At 40.2% G+C, this 24,209-nt stretch overlaps 1 protein-coding gene across 1 annotated transcript in view; it reads left to right on the top strand.

Annotated features, from left to right (window-relative positions):
* The window catches only part of SMYD3 (SET and MYND domain containing 3), a 630,991-nt gene that overhangs the window by 395,482 nt on the left and 211,300 nt on the right, over window positions 1–24,209 (top strand). The window lies entirely within an intron of this gene.

Genomic DNA, 24,209 nt, shown 5'->3' with positions numbered 1-24,209 from the left:
CTAATCATGTCAATACCCAATTTCGATATCTCCTTCGACAAATCCTTGAACTGAACAAGAGACTAAACATCTCTAAAATGAGATGAAATAAATCTATGGCTTATTATTTTTTTCTTTCTGTTTCTGGTGCCCCTGCTAGAAGAGTGTATTCAAGTTGTTCAAGGTCACTGATGTAATTTGAAAATATTATCTTTGCTATTGGAGGGATAGCTCACCAGGTAGGGTGAGTACCTTACTAGGCACGTGGTCCAGATTTGAGCTTCAGCATCACATGAGAGACACTGTAGCTTCAGAAGGCACTCTTGTGCAGGGATCTCTCCTTTTCTACATCTCAGTCTCTCTGTGTCTTTCTATATATGAATGAAAAAGTGGCTTGTAGGGGATAGAGCACACCAGGTTAAGTGCACATAGTATGAAATGCAAGGACCTGAGGAACAATCCTGGTTTGAGCCCCTGGCTCCCCACCTGAAAGGAGGTTGTTTCACAAGTGGTGAAGCAGGTCTGCAGGTGTCTGTCTTTTTCTCTCCCTCTCTATCTTCCCCTCCCCTCTCAGTTTCTCTTTGTCCTATTCAATAAAGTGGAAAAAATGGCCTCCAGGAGCAGTGGATTCATAGTGCCAGCACCAAGCCCCAGTGATAACCTTGGTGGGAAAAAAAAAGTGGCCTGGAGCAGTGAAATCACACATGTGTGAGATCCTGGTTCTGCTAAAAACTAAAAATAAAATAATTATCTTTGGTTGAGCTGGCTCTTTGAGCCAGATATTATTCTCAGCATTAGATATCCAAAGATTTACTTCTGAGAACCCTACAATCTAGTGCAGTGTAGACTTTGGGAACAGAATATTGCTTCAATGGGAGCAAGTTCCAAATAGAATGGGGCAGGAAAGGAACCCCAAACCAAGAAAACTAGGGCAGATAGATTGAAAGATGTTCAGTATAAGTAGTTTCCTAGGCAAACAAAACAGAGTAAATTAAGTTTTTAGATGTGAGAAAACATGATATGATTAAATATATAATTAAGGACCAACAAAATAACTTGGATCGTGTATCTGTTTTGCCATGTACATGACCCAGATTAGAACCTGACTCCCTTAGAACCTGCCTCCCACTGCAGCGAAGAAAGCTTTGTCACGGTGATACCTTTGCTTTCTGTTCCTCCCTCTGTTTCTCTATCTCTGAAGAAGGAGACTAGGGAAGGTGAAATTCTGGTGTTGGAAGACAAATAAAAACAAATCTAAAGATACAAAGAAGTGATTTGGCACTGTTAGAGCTTAATATGTGAGAAGGGAGGGATGATATAATGAGATTAGATATATAAGGAAGGATCAAATATCGAAAGCATGAATACCTTGAAGAAGAGTGGAAACTTTTTAATGATAAAAGGAGTTATAACGTCATTTTGCAGAGAGGATATCTGTGTGCTGGAAAGGCTAGTGTAAATGGAATGCAGAATTTAGAAGGAGAGAATGCAAATAAGGAGGGATGAATGGTGACCATGGTATCAGACAGCAAGAGGTTAAAGATCAAGTGGGGGAGTCCGTTGGTAGCAGCGGGTTAAGTGCATGTGGCGTGAAGCGGAAAGACCGGCGCAAGGATTCCGGTTCGAGCCCCCGGCTCCCCACTTGCAGGGGGCTCGCTTCACAATGGGTGAAACAGGTCTGCAGGTGTCTATCTTTCTCTCCCCCTCTCTGTCTTCCCTTCCTCTTTCCATTTCTCTCTGTCCTAACAACAACAACAACAATAATAACTACAACAACAATAAAAAACAAGAAGGGCAACAGAAAATAATAAATATAAAGAAAATTAAAAAAAAAAAAAGATCAAGTGGGCCAGAAGTCAGAAAGATGGGAACTAAGCTACAGATTTGAAAGAGATTCAAGGAGGAGGATTGGATAGCTGTGGGGTATGACATAAAGGCATCTTGGTCTTTAGAGACTTAGGTTCTGCATGACTGAAGAATTAGTGGAACCATTTTATTTAGAAAATAAAGGACGGGCAAGAAGAATTAAATAGCAAGTAGCAGATGCACTTATTTTATTGTGCCTCTTGTGCTTTTCACTTATTTTGCTCCTGAGGTGACTTTAGTTAGTAAGATTGTAAATACTTTAGAAGTACAGTTTCACACCCCTTCAAGATGTGTTACTCATCATATCATCCATGGAGTTGCTAACATCCCTCCACCAAAACCCATTGGACTCCCTTTACCCTGGCAACCCAAACCCTTTGCTAACTTCGTTTCTGCTGTCTGAGTCAAAAGATTTGATTTCATTTGCCTATGCCTGTTTTTCTCGTGTTTGTTTCTTTATTTACACCCATGAGTGAGACTGTTTAATGTTTTACTTCTTTTAAAAAAAGTTTTATTATCTATACTTACATATCGGGTAGAGACAGTCAGAAATTGAGAGAGAAGGAGAGGCTAGAGAGGGAAAAAGACAGACACCTGCAGAGCTTTCCGGGTCCTTGTGCAGTGTGATGTGTGTGCTCAACCAGGTGCGTCACCACTCGGCCTCAATGTTTTACTTTTTATATACACCTCTGTAGTATTTTTGTAGGGTTTGTTTATTAGCAACAATTTATTTTATCTGATTTTCATCATATCTTCAAAACTGAATAATTAACCTGGCTGGGTAGGATGTTCTTAGATGTATGTCTTCTCCATTAGAAACTTTGAATATAAACTTTGAATATATTACACCAATCCTTTCTGACTTTTAGAGTTTCTGTTGAGAAGTCATCTGGTAGACTTACAGGACTCTGCTGTTCCCTTGCTGCTTTTAAAATTCTTTGTATCTTTGAGTTTTTGTTTGTTAATTGTTTAATAAATTGTTGTCACTTTAATTGTTAAGTGTCTTGGTGAGCTTAAGTATGTGTTTATTTTGTTTAACTATCTGGATCTGATTTTCTTTCTTTTTAAAAATATTTATTTATTTATTCCCTTTTTTGTTGCCCATGTTGTTTTATTGTTGTAGTTATTATTGTTGTCACTGTTGTTGGATAGGACAGAGTGAAATGGAGAAAGGAGGGGAAGACAGAGGGGGAGAGAAAGATAGACACCTGCAGACCTGCTTCACCGATTGTGAAGCGACTCCCCTGCAGGTGGGGAGCCGGGGCTTGAACTGGGATCCTAACTCTGGTCCTTGTGCTTTGCACCACATGCACTTAATCTGCTGCGCTACAGCCCAACTTCCTGGATCTTATTTTCTATCCCATTCTTCAGTTTGAGGGAAATTCTTAGCTTTTATTTTTCCAAATAAGGATTCTGTGACTTTCTTTTCCTTCTGCTGCAGTAATACCAGTGTTGTTCTTCTTGATGTTGTCCCATCACTCTTATATAATTTTCATTATATACGTGTCTCTCTCTCTCTCTCTCTCTCTCTCTCTATATATATATATATATATATATACACATATATACATACATATATATATATATATATATATATATATATATATATATATATATGTATATTCCAAGTCACTGCATTTATTTGACGTTTTGGCTTCTTTCCTTATGTTAGTGTTCTCTTCTACTGTGTTTTTAAAGTTAGCCACTGTTTTCTTTATTTCTCTGATTTCTATTTTGACTTCTCTCAAGCCTTCATTGATTTTGTTGAAGTCTTCTTCCACTGAACTCATTTGATACCTTGATACCTTCTTTAGAGAGTTTGCATAGCTCTGCTGATTTTTTTCAAGTTGCCGACTTGGACCAAAATTATGGATTATTTATTCTGTCATTAAGTCTGATATTCTGATGATTTAGGCCAGAGGTGTGGCTTGAACTTGTGTTGCGGCCAGAAATCAAGGCTGCTAGAACTCAGCAGCATCTGAAGTTTCTATGGGCAAAGGCTCAGGTCTGAAATGAATTTGGGGCCTCAGTCTACATAGGTACAGGTCTGTATCTTCTCTGGGGCTTCCAGAGAACAGGATCTATCAGACTGTGAGCCCTCAAGAAAGTCTATCTCCCTTATTCTGTCCCCAAGATCTGCAACTTTGGAAACCAAATTCCAATGTGATTTCCCCCAGAGCTGTGGCAAGCTATTGCAGGCATTTGAACACTGTTGTTAAAATGACCTCTCACCCTCTTTGCAGATTTTAATTTCTCATTTCATGTTTTGTAGAGTTGTAAGAATAATACTGGGGTGCCAGCATTTTGGTACAGCTTTCTACCTGATTGCCAGACTATAGTTTCCAGTTACTGATCTCTTCTGATTACAATTTCTGGTCCTGTGGATGGGTTTCATTCTTTTTGGGAGTGGACATATATTGACATTTTTTGTCTCTTGCTGTGGAAAGCCCCCCAAACCCCTTTTTTTGCAGGGTTTTTTTTTTCCTCCTTTGTAGTTGTAACTTTACTGGAATTGGTGCTAGGAGAATGAAACATGGGTCATTTCTGTTTGGCCATCTTGTCTAATTGGTGATTTTGAAAATACATTTAAACTTTCAGAGAGAAGTCTAGATTTGAGGGTCATTAGGATGCACATGGTAATTGAAAGGTAGACAGAGATAAGATTTCTCGGGTAAAATGTATAAATTGAGAAGAAACTGAAACATAGAGTTCAAAAGTTTATAAGAACTTAAAGAGATGATAAAAATGAAATATTCCTAAAAAGGAGATGAAAAAGGAATAGAGGGGAGGAGGGGAAGAGAGAGAGAGGGAGGGAGAGAGAAAGAGAGAGAGAGAGGATATAAATGTTATGAAATCTTGAATTACATAGTTATAGCTCTACCAATCTCTCCCAAAGTAAGACATTGAGTGCTGAAGGTTTTAGTGACTTGGGTAAACACTGGAGAGGACTGGGAGAGGCTCCCACCTAAGCTAACCTTACAGTTGTGTGTGACAGCGTTGCTTCTTAGAAGAGATGGAAAAAAATCAAGGGGGTGGTGGTGGGGAAAAGTTTTAATTCTGCCTTTATGCAGTAAGTTTTATGTAATCATTTTCCAAGTTAAAGGTCCCTTTCTTACTTTAAATCTAACCATAAATAATTTTATTGGAGCCAGGACTTGCACATGCTTTTAATCATAACACTAAAGGATCTTTCTCCAAAGCGCCTGTTTTTTCTGTTTCTTCCGTTGCTTTTGTTATGGCAGGGTAGACTGAACTTTTTTTTTCTTTCAGATCTGAAAATCTTTTTTTTTTTCCCCTCAGTACCTTGAGCCATTTGTGTTTATAAAAGTTTGGCTTCTGACAGCTGTTTTGGATTCAACTCTGTAAGGGAACCTTTAGATTTGAATTGCTGTGCAAGTGTTTATTCCCTTAAAGCATTTCAGTGTAAATGTATATATGTAGAAAAAGGCTCTTGAAAGGTTTCTTTGAGTTAGGTTTAATCTGTCCTGACAGCTCAGCATTATTGACTAATTGTGATTATCATGCCCTGGTTGTTTTTCCAACTTGGAGCTCACAGACAGATCCCAGGTAGCTTATTAACCAAGGGATATCCAGCGAGTGACAGCACCAGAGTGTTCATGATATGCTCTTGTGAGGAGTAGAATTTACAGACCTTGATCTTGTCCATTGGGCCTCCCGCTAACACAGCATGTGCTCTTAGTGCCATCTGTCATAGCTCTCAAGATTTGACTGTGCATTCATCTTGTGCTCAAGGTTTGTTGAGCATCTGCTATAGGCCGTGTATATTCATGGGGCATTGGAGACTGAGCTCTGAGGTCTGAGTAGATAGCTAATGTTTTTGTCCTCTTAGAGTTTAATTTACATACAACCACCTTAGCAGACTTTTCTGTACATGAATAGATTGTATATATTTTAGAATCTCTGGTATTTCTGAATTTTTATAATGACTATATGACTCTGTCCTGATAACACAAAAGCTACCGTAGCTAACATATAAGTGAAAGGGCAGGATGAAAAAAAAAACATTTTAACAAAACATATAACTTCAGTTTGTTCTTCCCTGGTTCAGATCATGCTGGTAATAGCGTGGGGGCAGTATCCATCACGCGATGTGGATGAGCATTTTGCTTTCCATACTCTAAGGCGTCTCTCCAGGTAGCATTAGGCAGTCATAGAGAATAAGTGCATTTCTCAGCACTTGCTGCTTATGGAAAAATTGCTGACTGCTGAATTTGTTATGTTCTTGGAATTGTTTTCCCTGCCTTGGGTTTAATAAGTTTTCTTAGAGTCTTCAGCGAGCAAGTATCACGCTGATTTGTTCTACATGTCACGTGCTTATCATAGGCAGAAAAGATACCAGCAAACCTGAGCCCAGACCTGGTAACTTGGAATGAGGCACTTATTTCTTCATCCCCTTTCCACAAAGTAGAGTGGAAGAACACCTCCAAAGACATCCCTCTTGTGGAAAGATTTTTCATTAGGTGTTTGCATAGTTTCTTGGCTAATTCTGGCCACTACAGATGATAACAAAACTTGGGTTCTGCTGTCAGGGAGTTCACACTCACCGGAGTGAAATAGATGAGGTCAGTTCCTGCTCTCCTTCCCAGCTGTGTTTCACTCCTTGTCACACGTGTGCAAAGCAGGTGAGAATTACCAAGTCACAGAGACCCTTCTGGATGAATTCACAATAAAACAAATAGAAAATAATGCGCAAAGAGATACAGCCCAGTGACAATAAAGGTTGTGTAGAAATGACACTGCTTAGATTTCTCTATATGTATATTTTAGAAGTCTCAAGAGTGCTTTGTCAGTTACTCATCTGTAAGGCTAGCTGTGTTATTGTTCCCATTTACTGATAAGGAAACTGAGGCAAAAGAGTCTCAGTTCCACAGCTGGCATAAAGTGGGCTATGCACAAACTCAGGCCTTCTCACTGTGGAATTCATGCCTCTAACCTCCAGGCTATAGGAGTCTGCCCTGCTCCTTAGAAGTGTGTGTGTGAATAACTGTAATATTTAGATGACTAGCAATTATTTTAGCCAAAAATAAATGCTATAAAACAGCATTTGTGCTTTTTTTTCTAAGACTGTGATTGCTTCCTGTCATGGTGAGCACTGAAATTATTGATAGAAGCAGTCTGGTTATCGCTGGGGCTCAGTGCCTGCACTATGAATCCACTGCTCCTGAAGGCCATTTTTTTCCCCATTTTTGTTGCCTTTGTTGTTATTGTTGTTGGATAAGACAGAGAGAAATCAAGAGAGGAGGGGAAGACAGAAGGGGAGGGAAAGATAGATAGACACCTGCAGAAATGCTTCATAGCTTATGAAGCAACTCCTCTGTAGGTGGGGAGCTGGGGACTCGAACTGTGATTCTTACACTGGTCCTTGCGCTTTTAGCCATATGTGCTTAATCCCCTGTGCTACAGCAGCCCCCACTCCAGTATTTTTTTCTTAATTTGAATTTGGACATTGTATTAGTTTCCTAGGGTCACAATAAAAAAGTAACACAAACTGAGTGGTTTAAGTTCACAGAAATACCTCGCCTCACAGTTCCAGAGAATAGGAGTCTGATATCAGCAGAACTAGCTTGTTCTGAGGGCTGAGGAAGAGTTTGTTCATTCCTCTCACTCTTGCGACTGGTAATTACTAAGAACCCTTAGTGTTCCTTAACTTGTAGAGGTGTTTTCCTAATCTCTATCTCCATCTTCATATGAAGGTTGTTTGTGTCTTTCTTCACATAGCTCACTTCTCACAAGGACCACAGTGGGTGAATGTCCTACCCTACTTGAATATGACCTCATCTTTTGCATGTATCCTGACCCTATTTCCAACAGCGTCTCATTCTGAAGTATTGGGGATAGGAACACAACATTTATTTAAAGGGGGACATAATTCAGCTTATAACAAGGACCTTTACACAGGAACACACCTTTTGTGTTCACTGCTATCCCCATTTCAGTAATTTTACCCTAGGATAGACTCACAAATATCTTTTTTATTTTTTAATTTAATTTTTATTTATAAAAAGGAAACACTTACAAAACACATAGGATTAGAGGGTACAAATCCACACAATTCCCACCACCCGAACTCCCTATCCCCTCCCCTCCCCTGATAATTTTCCTTTATCTCTCTGGGATTATGGGCCCAAGGTCATTGTGGGTTGCAGAAGGTGGAAGGTCTGGCTTCTGTAGTTGCTTCCCTGCTGAACATGGGCATTGACAGGTCGATCCATACTCCCAACCTGCCTCTCTCTTTCCCTAGTGGGGCAGGGCTCTGGGGGAGCAGGGCTCCAGGACACATTGGTAGGGTTGTCTGCTCAGGGAAGTCCGGTTGACATCATGGTAGCATTTGGAACCTGGTGGTTGAAAAGAGAGTTAACATATAAAGCCAAAGAAATTGTTGACTAGTCATGAACCTAAGGGCTGGAATAGTTCATATGTAGAGTTGGAGGGTCTCCGTTTTGTAGATAGTAGGCCTATTTTAGTTATATTCCAAAGGGCCTATGTCTATACTAGTTATACTATTTTTTTTGTTTGTTTTTCTGATCCTGACATCTGATATGCAGGTGGATCCAAGTTATTATCTGAGGAGATGATGTCATGTCTGGAAAAAGGACCAGAAAGCTGGATCAGGGAATAGAGTAGCTCCCAAATATGGGGAAGGGATATAAATATTGTTGACTGTAAACCCCATCAATTTGATGTGATCTGGGGCCCATGTTCTGCTTAGGAGCTTATGTGACCTCTGCATCCCTGTAGATCTGAGCTCACATTCTATGGTCATGAGTAGGAACAATCCAAGCTGCCCCAATTTCAAGACCCATCTTCCTCAGGTGGAACATACAGTATGTTGTCCAGCCTCCCTTCGGAGGATTGAACATTCTCTACCGTGGTTGATCCATGTTGAGGGCAAGGTCCTATGGGGACCCACAAAGGGCTCTATTGTGTTGTTCCTGATAGAGATGACCAGTAACAATGGAGAGAGGGATTTATTCGAGGTCTAGGCCCATCATGTCTGTTTGGAAATCTCAGGACTCCCCAACTAGAGCCCCAGCTGATGGGGTGACCAGATAGTGACTGAAGAGTCATCCTTAAAGTATGCCAGTCTCTTCCCCTTATTCAACTTTTGTATTCCTTACTTTGATAAGGTTAGCTTTGGAGTGACTGAGGGAAGAGTAATAGAAATTAGGTGAGGAGGGCATCTAGGTCTAAGTAGAAACTATTTCATTAGGAACTTTATGGTTTCTTTTTAGGTCTTTCTACTTGCTTGCTGCATATATTGACTCACTGGAAACTATTGTACACTTTTGCTTTCAGGTATATATTTTGCCCTAATTTATGGATACATGTGAACATATGCTCTATCTCAGGAGACCTGGTATATATCTAGATTTTGGGACTTTGTTAGGAAGAGAACCACCTGGAGAGGAATTAGAGAATACTATGAAAGGAAAGGTTTCACCTGAGTAATGAGGGTGAAGGGTTGATATTCCACACCTGACATCTCTAGACACAGTCTGAAGTGAAGCATGCTGTAGTGGTACTTGTTGCATCGATTAGGTTGGGATCAGCAGATGCATTATCATTTGGTATGAAATGAGAGAAGCATGCAGGAAAGTGAGCCCCACCCTAGAGGTTCCAGGACTAGGGGAAATATAGGCTCTACTGAGGAAGTGGGAGGTTCCTGCTGTCATAGGGTTTAAGAAAGTAATAGATAGTTATTACTGTAATCAAATTATTTGGCAATTGGGTTAACATTGAAAATCTCATTATTAGGGTTTCCTGTATCATACACAACATCACCATAATTTATGTCCTTTGACATTATTTGTATATAGCTGTGTCTTATAGAGTAATGCCACCGGTTGCTTCTGTTCTCCCTGTGTCTAAGCTTTTAGGAGAGTCAATATTTCAAAGACTCAGCCTATGGTCTTTGCATTAACAAGTTTGAGACATTCAATCAGCTTTTCCCCTCTCATATTAATTAAATAGTGATTTATACGACTACAAGTTAATAGGAGTGTACATAAATACCATTCCCATCACCAAAAGACTGTGTCCCATCCCATCCTCCCCCCCACCACCACCACCCAGTGAAGCCTAACATTCACCCTCACCCTCCACCCAGAGTTTTTTACTTTGGTGCCCTACTCCAAACTCAGTCAAATCCTGCTTTGAGTTTCCCTTTCTGTTCTTCTTTCTCAACTTCTGTTTATTAGTGGGATCATTCCCATACTCATCTTTGTCTTTCTGACTTAGTTCACTCACGAATATCTTTCCCTGCTGGTTTTGGACATAAACTTGAGGGTTCCTGCCTTCAAGATATTTCTGAGTGGTGATGCTGTGGCAGTACAGATGGGAGAAAAGGGTAGCATGACAAATTTCTAGTCATCAACAGACTTAAAGCCACATCTTCACTATGAAGCTGTTTTTTCCTCTTAGGATAATTTCTACATGCTCTTATGGAGCAGAACAACATATTCTATGAAGGAGCTCTCTAGTTTATGGCAGTAGCCAAGATGTGTTTAAAAATAAACATCCTCAGCTATTAATAAACTACTCAGCTAGTAAAATAATCTACTGAGTTATTTAAAAGGTGATTTCACCTTCTTCATCCTATCTTGGATAGAGCTTGAAGAATTCATGTCCAGTGAGATAAGTCAGAAACAAAAGGATGAATATGGGATGATCTCACTCATGGACAGAAGTTGGAAAACAAGATCAGAAGGGAAAACACAAAGCAGAATTTGGACTGGAGTTGGTTTATCGCTCCAAAGAAAAAGAAACTGGGGTGTGGTGGAGGGTTCAGGTTCTGGAACATGATGGCAGAAGAGGACCTAATAGGGGTTGAATTGTTATGTGGACAACTGGGAAATGTTATTCATGTACAAATGGTTGTGTTTTGCTATCAACTGTAAACCATTAATCCCCAATAAAGAATTTTTTAGAAAGTGCTTTGTGCAGAGACAGGCACTTCAGGGCTGTGCTGCCCTGAATTTCATTTCCCTTTCCAAATGTTTGCCCTCATTTGTGTTTTGGAAAGGACCTTACAGCCCTGCACACCATTATTCGGCTTGGCAGAAGTTGAAGGTTCTAGAAGAAAATTTGTGGGGAGACTGGAAAGTAGAGGCAGAGAAGTAGTGCAGGAAGCAGTGCTAGTGAGAAACAAGATTCTTGAAGGAGGTGGTCCTTATTTCCTTCACAAAGACTTCTGGTGACCTCTGAGATGCAGGGCTTGGGACTACTGCCTTCTCCAAAGGATTTAGAATAGACAATATAAAAGCTCTTGAAATAGTTCTCCTTTCCTTCCCTCTACTTATTTTTGTCCAATAAAGATGATCTCTAACCACTGAATGAAGAAAAAAAAAAGCTGTACTCTAAAACTGACTCTTTAATTTTGTAAACACAGAGAATAGCTAGCTTTAGAATCAAATCAACTCTATCAGTGACTTTAAGATGATAAATGATAACTGTCATGCCATTTTTTTTTTTGCCTCCAGGGTTATTGCTGGGGTCCGGTGCCTGCACCATGAATCTACTGCTCCTGGAGGCCATTTTTGCCCCCCCCCCCTTTTTGCCTCCAGGATTATCACTGGAGCTCAGTGACTGCACTACAAATCCACTGCTCCTGGAGGTCATTTTTTATGATAGGACACGAAGAAATTGAGAGAGGAGGGAAAGTTGGGGGGGAGAAAAAGGACACCTGCAGACCTGTTACACTGCGTGTGAAGCAACCCCCTTGAAGGCGCCCCTAAACTCTTTTTTCCCATTAACATTAAATGCCTGTTTAGTGGATTTAAAAAAATTCTAGGTAATCCATTGATTCATTACATGTTTACAGTGAAAACATTTCCATAAACAATTCTGAATTATAAGAAACAGACCTGCTACATACATTAGACTTTTCGGGTGGGGGCGGAGTGACAAAATAGCTCACTTGCTTAGTGTGCTGCTTAGGGAAATTTTCTTTTTTTTTTTTTTTTTAAGATTTTATTTATTTATTTATTCCCTTTTGTTGCCCTTGTTGTTTTATTGTTGTCGTTGTTGGATAGGACAGAGAGAAATGGAGGGAGAAGGGGAAGACAGGGGGGAGAGAAAGACACCTGCAGACCTGCTTCACCACCTGTGAAGAGACTCCCCTGCAGGTGGGGAGCCGGGGGCTCGAACCGGGATCTTTACGCTGGTCCGTGCACTTAACCCGCTGCGCTACTGGGAAATTTTCTTGATTATCTGCTATTGTGTTGGATACCATGAGGCATGAAGATGGATCAGATGTGCTTTCTTAGATGAGTTTATAATTAGTAAGGAGGTGAAAATGCATACCGACATATGTGGGAGAATGCAGCAGATTTAGGAATGGATCAGAGAGCAGGTAAATATACTAGAGTTTTCTTTAAAGTCAGACATAGCCACTTCATTATTCATCCAACCAGTATTTGCTGAACTTGCAACAATGAGCAAGAACTGTTGGTATACAATGGGTGTGAATGTGTTTTTGAAGAGCATTGATTGGGGGCAAGGCTGCCTATGTTGATGCTTGGCTTTGCTTTTTACTGTCTGTGTGACCGAGAGGTGCTTAATCTATCTTTACCTCAGATTTCTTCATTTGTAAAGTGGTAGGTATTATTAATATCTATCTCACAGAGTTTCAGCAAGGGCTAGATGAGAGAGAGAGATGGGGGGAGGAGGGAGGGGCAGGGAGAGGGGGAGAGGCAGAGGACAATAATGTAGTCATACAATAAACTCTGCTAACTCACTTGTGGAGTTTACTTTCACAGTTAATCTTTATATGAGGAGCCATTGCAAGTTTCGGCAAGTGAAAAGCAAATGAAAGAAGGGTTTATCATGCAGTGGAAGAAAGATTAAGAAGGGAGCCTGTTTTAGATTTTGTGATGGGGATAGGCCTCCTCCAAAGGCAGTATAAGTGGCTGTAAGCAAATGAGCCTAGAGAGGAGAAAAGTGGGAGGATAAAGTTGAGTAGTAAAGAGAGATTAGGTCAAGTTCACCATTTGAAAAAGTTGCAATTTTACTCAAAAACAGTGGGAAGCCATAGAAAAATTTGCAGCATGACTGTGATTGGATCTAGTTCATGTTTTTGAAAAGATGACCATGGTACCAATGGAGAGAGTAGATTGGAGGACTCCTGAGTTTAGAATCAAGCACAAGGCTGCTGTTGTGGCACTGGCAAGAGAGGACAGCTTTAGCAAGGAGGTTGACATGGGAAATGGAAAGAAAGAAGTAAATAGATGCTCCTGACTTATCACTGGGGCTTGGTGCCTGCACCATAAAACCACTGCTCCCGGAGGCCATTATCGCCCCCCCCCCCCGTTTTTTTCATTTGATATGACAGAGAAAGAAAATCACCTGCAGCACTACTTGATTGCTCATGAAGTTTCCCCCCTGCAGTTGGGGACAGGGCCTTTAACTTGGGTCTTTGCACATGCAAATGTGTGCTCATCAGATGCACCACTGCCCAGCCCCCTTAGTATACTTTCTAAAGGCAGAATTATCAGTATTGTGAAGGATTGGTTGCGTTGAGTTTTGGAAAGAAGGTTTGAAAGTCTCAGAATTTTAACTGGAGCATTTGGATTGACGAGGTAGGATTGAATGCGGGAGGAAGACCTTGGCCCTGTTCAGTTTTAATGATGTCTCAGAGAAGATAGTGCAATGGTTATGCAAAGAAACTCTCTTGCCTGAGGTTCCAAAGTTCTAGTTTCAATTCCCAGTAACACCATAGCCAAAGCTAAGCAGGGTTCTGGTGAAAGAAATTGAATAGTGTCAGAGAGAGAGAGAGAGAGAGAGAGACTTATACTTGCTCCCTGAACAAGAATTTTAGTATACATGTGAGTCATGGTTGTGGCATTCACTAGAGTGAGAGAGATGAACAATGAGGAAATAGGGTCTTTAACAAAGGGTGGTAGGTAGCCTTTATCAATTAGTGTCTGGATGGAAGGATCTGATATTAGTTTGGGACATGACTGAAATCATTTCCAGCTATAAGTGCAGGCTTTAATGAAGACAATTCTATTAAGATGTTAAGTCTAGGGCCCAGTGAGACAGCTCACCTGGGAAGGTGCCTGCTTTGTCATGCATTTGGCCAAGGTTCAGGCACCCAGCCCACTGTATCAGCAGTTCTATAGCACTGAAAGGAGCAGAGGGAGTATTGAACATTTAATTTTCTGGTTACTTAATTTATGAATTATTTGGTAAAACTAGGTCTGTGGCTAATTTATTAACTCAATATATACTAATATGACAGGAATCATCTCTCTGGTCCCCCCTCCTTTGGCATCCAGGGTTAATGATAGGACTCTACGAATCCACTGCTCCTGGTGTCATCTTTTTTTCCATTGTTATTATTGTTGGTTGTTATCGGATAAGAACAGAGAGAAATGGAGAGAGGAGGGGAAGACAGAGGGGGAGAGAAAGACAGACACCTGCAGACCTGCTTTACCACTTGTGAAGCAACCCTTCCCCTTGCAGGTGGGGAGCCAGGGGCTTGAACGGGGATCCTTACACCAGTCCTTGCATTTCACAATCTGTGCACTTTCCACCTGGTCCCAAAATCATCTCTTTTGGAAATCAGAGGATGATATTACGGCAAGTGTCTCTTAGTCGTGGCTGATGGGAATAACTATGTTGAGTTGGCCACTGGTTACTTGGAAACTGGTCATAACAGCAGTTTGTGGGTAGAATGTAGCTCTCTTTTGTCTAAGAAGATAAACAAGTTTCTTTTTTAAAGAAAATTTTCTTTATTGGGGATTAATGCTTGACATTTGACAGTAAATACAATAGTTTGTACATGCATGACATTTCCCAGTTTGTATATAACAATACAACCCCCACTCGGTCCTCTGTCATCCTTTTTGGACCTGTATTCTCCCCCCACCCCCACCCACCCCAAAGTCTTTTACTTTGGTGCAATACGCCTCCAGTTACACAAGTAGAACCTCCAGTTCAGGTTCTACTTGTGGATAAACAGGATTCTTTACTAATTTGTTCTTTATGTCTCTTCCCTTCTCCCCCTTTCTCACAGAAAGAAGTATTTGCTTTTCTCTTTTTTAGTTGTACAAATAGTGTACTTATTTTCAGCTGATTTTATTTAGTTAAAACTCATGTGAGAGAAGGAGACACTAATGCCTATATCTCCATTTAGCCAACATTTGGCATCTAGCTGGCATTTAATAAACATTTTGTAGATAAGATATATATAACACAAGCCCCTTGATTATGTGGTCACATCAAATTTCTTCTCTTACAGACCCTTCTGCCTCAGCCTCAAAATTGTGATTGATTGGCATTGCAGCAAAACCAGCAGAAGTTATGATTATTTGATCAAACTGCTGTGTCCTCTACAGCATGTGGTTGATGATGTTTCCTCTACAGAAGTTTGAAATCTGGCAAATATTCAAAGTGTGTGTTTGCTTCCCTCTTAGGAATCCTCTTGAATATCCCCCTCTTTAGCAAAGGGCAGCAGTGGGACCTGTGGGTGTGGAGTCACTGGACCTGTGCAAGCAATGAGGTGCTATGCATGGTAGTTTTGGTAGCTGTGGTAACATCACTTCTTGACTGAGTGCTTACTTTGTGCTTATAGGTATAGTGATAGGTGGTAATCCACCCTTGGGCAGGACAAGCCTGTAACAAGTGGATACAACAATAATTCAACAGCTCTGAGGAGAGAAGACATCTATTTCTTTCTCACCAGTGGTCTTATGTGAGTGTTCCTTGTTGTTGGGTGACTCTGCTTCTCGCTCTTATTCAAGGCCCCAGGTTTTTTCCATGGTGTTTCATGCCTTAGCATCCCCTTAGCACAAAATCTATCCAATAAGAAGGGAAAAAGAAAGCACAGGATTAGTCCCAAATTCCAAAGCTTAGGGCCAGAAATAGCTTCCAAAGCTTTCATTTACATTCCATGGAAGAGAATATATTCCAGAGACTGGGAAGACTCCTGAACTTCCCTTCAGTCCTGAATCCTGAGAACTGGGGAGAACAGGTGTTGGCGGCCCACTAGCAATCTCCATCACAGCCTGCACTGTGTGCACTCTGTCCATCTTACAGATGAGAAGCATGAATTTTGAGAGGTAAATTAACTTGAGTTGCCTGGTTTGCCCACCAGGTTATAATGAACAGGGTATGGACTCTGTTTTGTTGGATTTTAAAGTCTGCGCTCTTCAACACCACATTGCCATTCAGTACTTTGTTGTTGTCTGAAAACTCCTTGGAGTTAACAGTGGAACCTCTAGTTCATTAACTTGCTTCTGCTTCCAACAGCCAGCTAGCATATTTCATGACCCGGTTCTGGAAGGAAAATACAGGGCAATGCTAGTAAATCAAAATCTTTGATTTCCTTGACTACTGCTTTTAGGGGCTGTAGATGTAAGAATAAGAAAACATTTCTGTTGCAATTTATTAAAACAGCACATTAGTGCCCCCCTGTCGTGTGGTAGAGGTAAAATGAGGGATTTGTGATATCACAGGCAGTGAAAGTCAGTGGTCTTCAGTGTGGAGGCGGGAGGGCCAGTGATTGCAGGTGACTGCTGGCATAGATAGCCCAGCATTCACTACAGACTTCAGTGGGGCTCTGAAGTTTGGGTTCTCTTTAGTCACTGAAGGTGGACTGTCCAGGCCTATAACTTTGTTTTTTGTTTGTTTGTTTGTTTGTTTTTGCCTCCAAGGCTTGGTGCCTGCACTATGAATCCACTGCTCCTAGAGGCCATTTTTCCAGTTTTGTTGCCCTTGTTGTTACCTTTATTGTTGTTGTTATTGTTATCATTGCTGTTGTTGCTGGGTAGAACAGAGAGACATAGAGGAGGGGAAGACAGAGAGGGGGAGAGAAAGATAGACACCTGCAGACCTGCTTCACCACTTGTGAAGTGACACCTGCCCCATCCCCCACAGGTAGGGAGCTGGGGGCCTCAAACCAGGATTCTTACATCAGCCCTTGTGCTTCACGCCATGTGTGCTTAACCTGCTGCTCTACAGCCTGGCTCCTTGTAACCTTGTATTCTTAATCTTCTTAAGCATGAGATTCCTCATCTGTGAAAAGGGTTAATGAAGTCTTCAGAGTGTTTTGAGTATTATTGATCAGGTAAGCAAAGGGTCTACCGCAATGTAGCATCAGGTGTCCCCCCAGGAAGCATAATGAAGTCTAATCAGAGTGGAGTGTGTGTTCTGTTAATAGACTGTGTAAATTCAAACAGTACAATCGCCAGTTTGGGTGTAAGTAGGTATTCAAATGAAACATTGACATTTTTACATGTTGTTTTAATAGTCCTTATGATAAATGTCAACAAAATAATACTTTTTAGAGACACATGAGTTTTACACACACTTTGAGAGGTAATAAAACATATCTCCCATAAATGCTAAGAGCATTCTGACAGAGGGACAACTTAGTGGTGTGACCAAAAAGTCAGTCACCTTGCTCATAAGGCAGTTTGAATTTTAAAACAACACAGAGGAATGCTACAGATATTTGTTCTGGGATTTTTGGGTCCATTTGGATAGAAACGCTTTATCTCTGACAGAGGAATCCTTGCCCTCCCACCTCCCTCAGTTTGGATTTCCTTAAAACCCTTTGCCCTTTGAAAGACTATGTGCTTTTAAGTAAATGAAGAATTTTTTTTCCCCTGGATTCGTGCTGACTGATTTACAACAGGATGGCAAAATCAGCCTGGGAAACAAGGTCAGGTCAGCACTCTGGCTGGGAGACATAACTGATTCAGACCTGAGAGCTTTTGTATGGTGGACTTGCCTGTGTAGCAGAGAGGCCTAGATAGCACAACTACCGAAGGCTCTGGAAAAAACTGTATTCTGATTACCATTGTTGGAAGAAATGGCTCTAGTTGTTACATTGTTAATGTAAAATACTGGTTAGCTTTTGTTGTGTTCCATTCACCAAATAGTCATTAATTAATTATTGTTATGAATTCTCTCAGCAGCCCTCTGTTAGCTTTAGTTCACAGAAAACTCTCAATTTTGTGGTTTTAAAGAGAAATCTAGGCAATTCTTTTTATTTCATTTTATTTTGCCTCCTGACTTAACAAAGACAATTCACAAGCTCTTGCCTTTTGGAAAAAAAGAAGCATCAACCTAAATAGTGTTATCAGAGCAATGTATTGTTAATCAGGAAAGCATCAGGATTACTCTCTCAAGAAGTTGCTTTCACAGAACTGTGGCAATCCCTGACAATCTACAAGTTTCAATAGTTTCATGATGTAGGTACATCTCTGCTGTTATGACCATCAAGCTTGTTTTATTCTCAGGGTTGGGAAAGAGGACATTTCTCCAACAGCCTTGGAGAGACCTTCTAGCAGCATTTAAAATTATGTCTCCATTGATGAACAGCAAGAGCAAACCACACAAACATCAGGTCAAAATTCAGAAGATAGGAAGAATGAGGGCAGCAGAGAGGTATTAATTGGCATGTGAGAAATGTGTGTATCATGTTTAGAGTCTGCACTCATGATCTTTGTGTCTGTTTTATAAGGAAGAAATGTACATTTCAGAAAATTAAATAGCTTGAATAGGGTCACAAGAGTCAAAGATCTCAGAGCCAGGACATAAACCCAAATGTATCTGATTTCAAAGTCCTCACCCTCTCTCTGCTTTGCCTTGAGTGGTTTTATATTACAAGCATTGCTAACAGAATTGATTTGGCTTTCAGCTTCCTTCACCCCTCTGTTTCGGAGTTGTTTTTTTTTTAATTCCAATATCACTTTATTGAGGAAATGTTGACTTACATATTTTTTGTTGTTACAAGTATACATTTCCCCAAGAGGAAAATATTTTTTTAGATGTGATACTTTTTTTTTTTTTTTTTTTTTGGTAAAAGAGACATTCCAACCATTACTCCTTAAAAAAAATAATAATAATAAGACTTTGGGCTTTGAAAGGTGATTGTAATTTCAACTTTCTGAGAAAGGGCATTGCAGGTGGCAGATACAGTATAAGCAAAGGTGCGGAAGTGACAGAGACTTCATCAGGAAATGAAGGAAGATTAGTGTTGGTTGGTGGGGCTCTTAGTATGTCAGCAGGCAAGGAAACCCCGCCTACACTGGAATCCCTGTCTTGGTGCTGATAATCAAAGTGAAACCATTTTTGAGGGGAGGATTCAAGTGCTCAGTACTTAGGCTAGTAAGATTACTCACCTGGGGTGATCAGGGAAATAGCTCAACTGATAGAGCATTGGTTTTGCATGCCTGAATTTTTCTGGTTTGATTCCCAGTGCCACATGTATCAAGGTCAAGGTGTTGTTCTGGCTAGTCTTTCTCTTCTTTTCTGTGAAATGCTATCACTTGTAAAATAATAATAATAATAATAACAATAATAACTCTTTTTTTTTGCCATCCTGACCCAGGCTTTAGACTAACCTCCACCATATTGAGGGAAACTTCAATGCTGTGTTGTCTTTCATTCTCTCTCTTTTTGTCTCTGTCTCTGTGTAGGCCTAGAACAGTGAAGTCCTGATGACTAGGGAAAAAATCAAGTATTCAGAACTGTATTCTACAATAGTTTCGACAGCAGTGTGTAGATTGGATTGATATGTAGATAAACTGAGGGAGGCACATTCTCATACTAGTTGCTAGAGATCAAGACAAATCTGACTTGTCTTTCCTTTGTTTCAGGAACTATTAACTTTTTCATAGGTACTTTCCAGAGTTATTAAGAAATACTGCCTTGTGCTAGTCAAAGGTGTAAGGTTAGGGGCAGATCAGAAGGTACTCTTAAGCAGTAAGGTTGATACTCAGAAAATTAAATGTTCCCTACAAGTGGTGAGTAAGTAGTGGAAATATGAAGGTATTAATTCATACCACTCTTCAGACTGTTGCCTTATAGCAATCTTTCCATTGAATCTGATTTTAGTTGGGTAAATTAGTCACAAATGGAATTATTCCAGAAATGATACATTTACTTTGCATTTAATGTCTTGCCACTGTCCTCTGTTTAGCTCTTTGATCTTGGTTTCTTTGACTGAGAAGTAATTCTTCAGTTACCCCTGCTCCTGATCTGAAAACCCCAGGAAGTCTGTCACACAGTAAGCACCCCAGTTATAAGCTCTCAAGATGAACTGAATCTGTGTTACAGATGCTTCATTTTTGCATGGCCCAACACACACCCACTAGGTATAGACACCAGATGTGGTCACAGACCCACTTTCTTGCATCTCAGACTAGAACAAATTTTCAGTACAACAGATTTCCAGGGCCCACCCCAAACTTCCATATGTGCCTCTTTACTATAGACTTCTCAGGAAGTCTATAGACTTCTTGGTCACTATTAATCAATGATGACTAACTATATGCCTGGTATGATCATAGGATTTGTTGAAAGAAGTTGCATATATCAAACGTGTTTTTTTTTAACTACTGAAATTCATTCCAATGTATTAATCTCATAGGTTATTATAAACTTTAAAACAAACAAAAAGCCAAATGAACAAATGACTTTCAAAAATGTTTGTGTAGCTATATTTAGAATATCTATATGCTTACCAGACAATGAACTATATAAATTAATAATAATAATAATAATAAAGATATAGTGTTAAAATACTATATTAGAAAAAGAGTTATTGTGGCTGAGGAAATAGCTCAGCTGATAGAAGTTTTAACTTCCATACCTGAGATTTCTGGCTCAGTCTCTGGGACCATGTGCCAGAGTGATGTTCTAGGTTCTCTTCCTCTTCTTCTCCTTCGCCTCCTCCTTCTTCCTCTTTCGTTTTTTCCTTCTCTCTCCAACTCTGATTCATATGAAACTAATGTGAAACTCTCTCAAATGTTAATCAAATAAATTTATCTATTTATTTATTTATTTATTGCCATCAGAGTTACCCTGGGGCTCTGTGCCTACACAGTTTCTGGCAGCCTTTCCTGCTTCCCCCTGACTCTCTCTCTTTCTTTCATTTATTTATTTTTTATTTATAAAATGGAGATATTGACAAGACCATAGGATAAGAGGGGTGCAATTCCACACAATTCCCACCACCCTATCCCAGCTGCCCCCTTCCCCTTGAAAGCTCTCCTATTCTCTATCCCTCTGGGAGTATGGACCCAGGGTCATTATGGGATGCAGGTGGAAGGTCTGGCTTCTGTAATGGCTTCCCCGCTGAATATGGGTGTTGGCAGGTTGATCCATATTGCCAGCTTGTCTCTCTCTTTCCCTAGTGAGGCGGGGCTCTGGGGAGGCAGGATTCCAACAGATTGGTGAGGTTGTCTGCCCATGGAAGTCCGGTTGGCATCATGGTAGCATCTGGAACCTGGTGGCTGAAAAAGAGTTAAGATATAAAGCAGAACAAATCGTTGACTAATCATGAACCTTAAGGCAAGAATATTGCAGATGAAGATTTGGGTGTCTTCATTTTGAAAAAAGCTAGTAGGTCTATTTTAGGTGTATTCCAAGGGGCCCATGACTTTACTAGGTTTTGCCTGAGTCTGACAGCTAGCATGCACGTGGACCCAAGGTATTGTCTAGGGAGATGGTGTCATAGTTGGTAAAAGGACTAGAAAGCTGGATCAGGGAAGAGAGTAGCTCCCAAATATGGGAAAAAGACATAAATATGGTGAACTGTAAATACCATTTCAACAGCAGAAACAACAGGGAAATTCAGTGACTTCTATTTAGATAAGAGTTTATAAAGAATGCTCTCTTATCTAACTGAGCAAATTTACATCAACTCTTTATCATTCAAGTAAAGGCCCACTTTCTGGCATACTTTGAAACTATAGCTTTTTGTTTTTCTTTCTTCATGAATTTAAAATAAAACACAAAACCATGCCAGAAATAAGTCCATGAGAGGCATTGTCATATATTCAGAGCTACTGTTATTTCTTCTCTATGGATGTTTCTTAAAGCATAATGAAACACAGAGAAGATTGGTTTTGCAGATGTTGAGGTCAAATTTTGGCTCAAGATTTTGTGTCTCTATTTTCTCTTTACTGTTCAACATAACCAATATTGCAGGGTCTGTTTTTTCTTTCCCTCCACCTCATCTGGCTGACATGCCATTCAGAACGTGGCCAGGCTGCCTGGCAACTGAACAGAAAACCATACGGCTCATTCAGTCAGAAAGGACATTAAATAACCTTGTGGACAGCTGTGTACCACATCTTCAATCAGAGAGACATTAGAAGGGAGGAATGTAGTATTTACCTGGTTTTCCCTTTGCTTCACAATTCTGGAGTCTATTTGTAAAGATGGTATACTTATGACAGCACCAGAGTCCTCTAAAAGTAAAGTTGGATGATAACTGAGAACATGATATGAAGGAACTTGAAACAGAAAAGAAGACACTTCATGACTAGTAGTAAAACTGAGCAAAAAGTAAGTCTTTAAAGTCCATAAAGTTGGTGAGGTTTTTTTTTTTTTTTTTTTTTTTTAATTCACTATGCTGTGTGTGTTTTAAAAATATTTTTGGGAAGCTCATAAGAGATGAAGCAGTGCTGCAGGTGTCAGTTTTCTTCCCACCCTTTAGTTTCTCTGCCTCTGGATATTTTAGTGAAAGAGACACAGAGAGAAAGACACACAGAGAAAACACAGAGCACTACTCAGATATCTGGCTTGTGATGGTGCTGGGGGTTTGAACTTGTGACTTTAGAGCCTGTCTTTTGCATAAACATTATGCTGTCTACCCAGCCCAAAGTTGGTGGTTTTTAAACATGCTTCCCCCACCCTCCAACCTTTCTTTGGTCAAATGTTGGGAAGCCTCATATGTAAAGCAGATATATATATTTAAAAAAAAAAAGCTGTTGGGGTCTGTGGGAAGCTGTGTGGTGTGGTATAGATTTAAGAGTGAGACTCCATAGCAGTGGTTGCCTGGGGCCTGAGAAGCAGTTTTCTCACATAGAAAGTGGGGCTAATCATTGTGTCTGCCTGAGATGCAGCTGTGAAGATCAACTTGAACTATGCTCAGCTAGAGTAAACACAGTCCTTCCCTTCTTTTGTTTATTCAAAAACCTTTTATGGGGAAACCTTTCCATATTCTAGCACTCTTTTATGCACTGGGCTGTGGTGAGGAGCAAAGCAAACAGAAATCTTTGCTTTTGCAGAGTTTGCATTCTCATAATAAATATTATGTACAGTCTAATGGGTATGGGAGATGTGACACCTCTTCTAATGATGCTGTATTTGGCTCTTAGGGTTCCTGAGAGCATGAAAACCATGCAGTAGGCCATCTAGGACATTATTGAAAGCTGGAGTGGAAAATGTGAGAGCATTTAATTGTTTCATTCCTGGATGCAAAATCTAGCTAACATGATAGATAGAATACTCAAGACCTTACACTGGAGTCCTGGGACCACATGGGAGTACGCAGCATTGGACAGAGATCTGTGGATGGTGGAGCACTACTGTGGTGTCTTTTCTTCACATACATATAAACTACCTGTCTGGGAGTGCTGGTATTGCACATGTATCATAGATGAGTGCAACAGAAAAAAAAAAAAAAACCAAGCAATCAATATATGTTTCATTACTGGCATAAACTCTTTTAGAAATCTAAGGTAGAAGGGAAGGATGATTCCTGTGTTTGTGGATCCAGTTTAGGGAACTAATTAATGACGTGTTTCTTTTCCTGCCTTGGCCATTTTGAATGCTTGCAGCTGTGTCTTATGCAAGCTGATATTTTAATGTGAGAGGGTGAGAAGGACATTTAGATCCAAAGTGCTGTCAAGACCAAATGCACTCGTTAGATTCATTGCCCCTAAAAATGGGGTTATACCTCAATTTTTTTTCTTTTTCATTATTTATTTTTATTGCCACCAGGGTTATTGTTGGGTTTCAGTGCCTGCATGATAATCCACCACTCCCAGTGGTCATAGTTTCCTTTAAAAAAAAAAGCATTTTTAAAAAATTTTTATTTGACAGAGGTCATAAGTTGGGAGTAAAAATATTTGCAGACACCCAGGTTTTAGAGCTAGGAAGTGGAGTCTATGTGTAGATATTATGCTGTAAACTATTAACTTCCTAATAAAATGGAAAAAAGGAATAAAAATTAAAATAATAATAATAGAGAATAACACTTTTGAAAATAGTATAATGTTCTTTGTGGCTTTAGATGGCATGTGAGAGAAGAAGAGATGATGAAAGTGTGTGGAAGCTGGACTCTGAAAGGCCTTGCTTAAAAAAAAAATCTGTGAGAATCTGGCGGTAGCGTAGCAGGTTAAGCGCACGTGGTGCAAAGCGTTAAGGACTCGTGGAAGGATCGAGGTTCAAACCCCCAGCTCCCCACCTTCAGGGGAATCGCTTCACAGGCGGTGAAGCAGGTCTGCAGGTGTCGATCTTTCTCTCCCCCTCTCTGTCTTCCCCTCCTCTCTTCTCTCTGTCCTATCCAGCAATGACGACAACAATAGTAACTACAACAATAA

This window comes from Erinaceus europaeus, chromosome 6 (assembly GCF_950295315.1).
Source record: "Erinaceus europaeus chromosome 6, mEriEur2.1, whole genome shotgun sequence".
Taxonomy (NCBI): Eukaryota; Metazoa; Chordata; class Mammalia; order Eulipotyphla; family Erinaceidae; genus Erinaceus; species Erinaceus europaeus.
The sequence above is the reverse complement of the archived record's forward strand: the minus strand, read 5'-3'. Positions and strand labels throughout refer to the sequence as shown.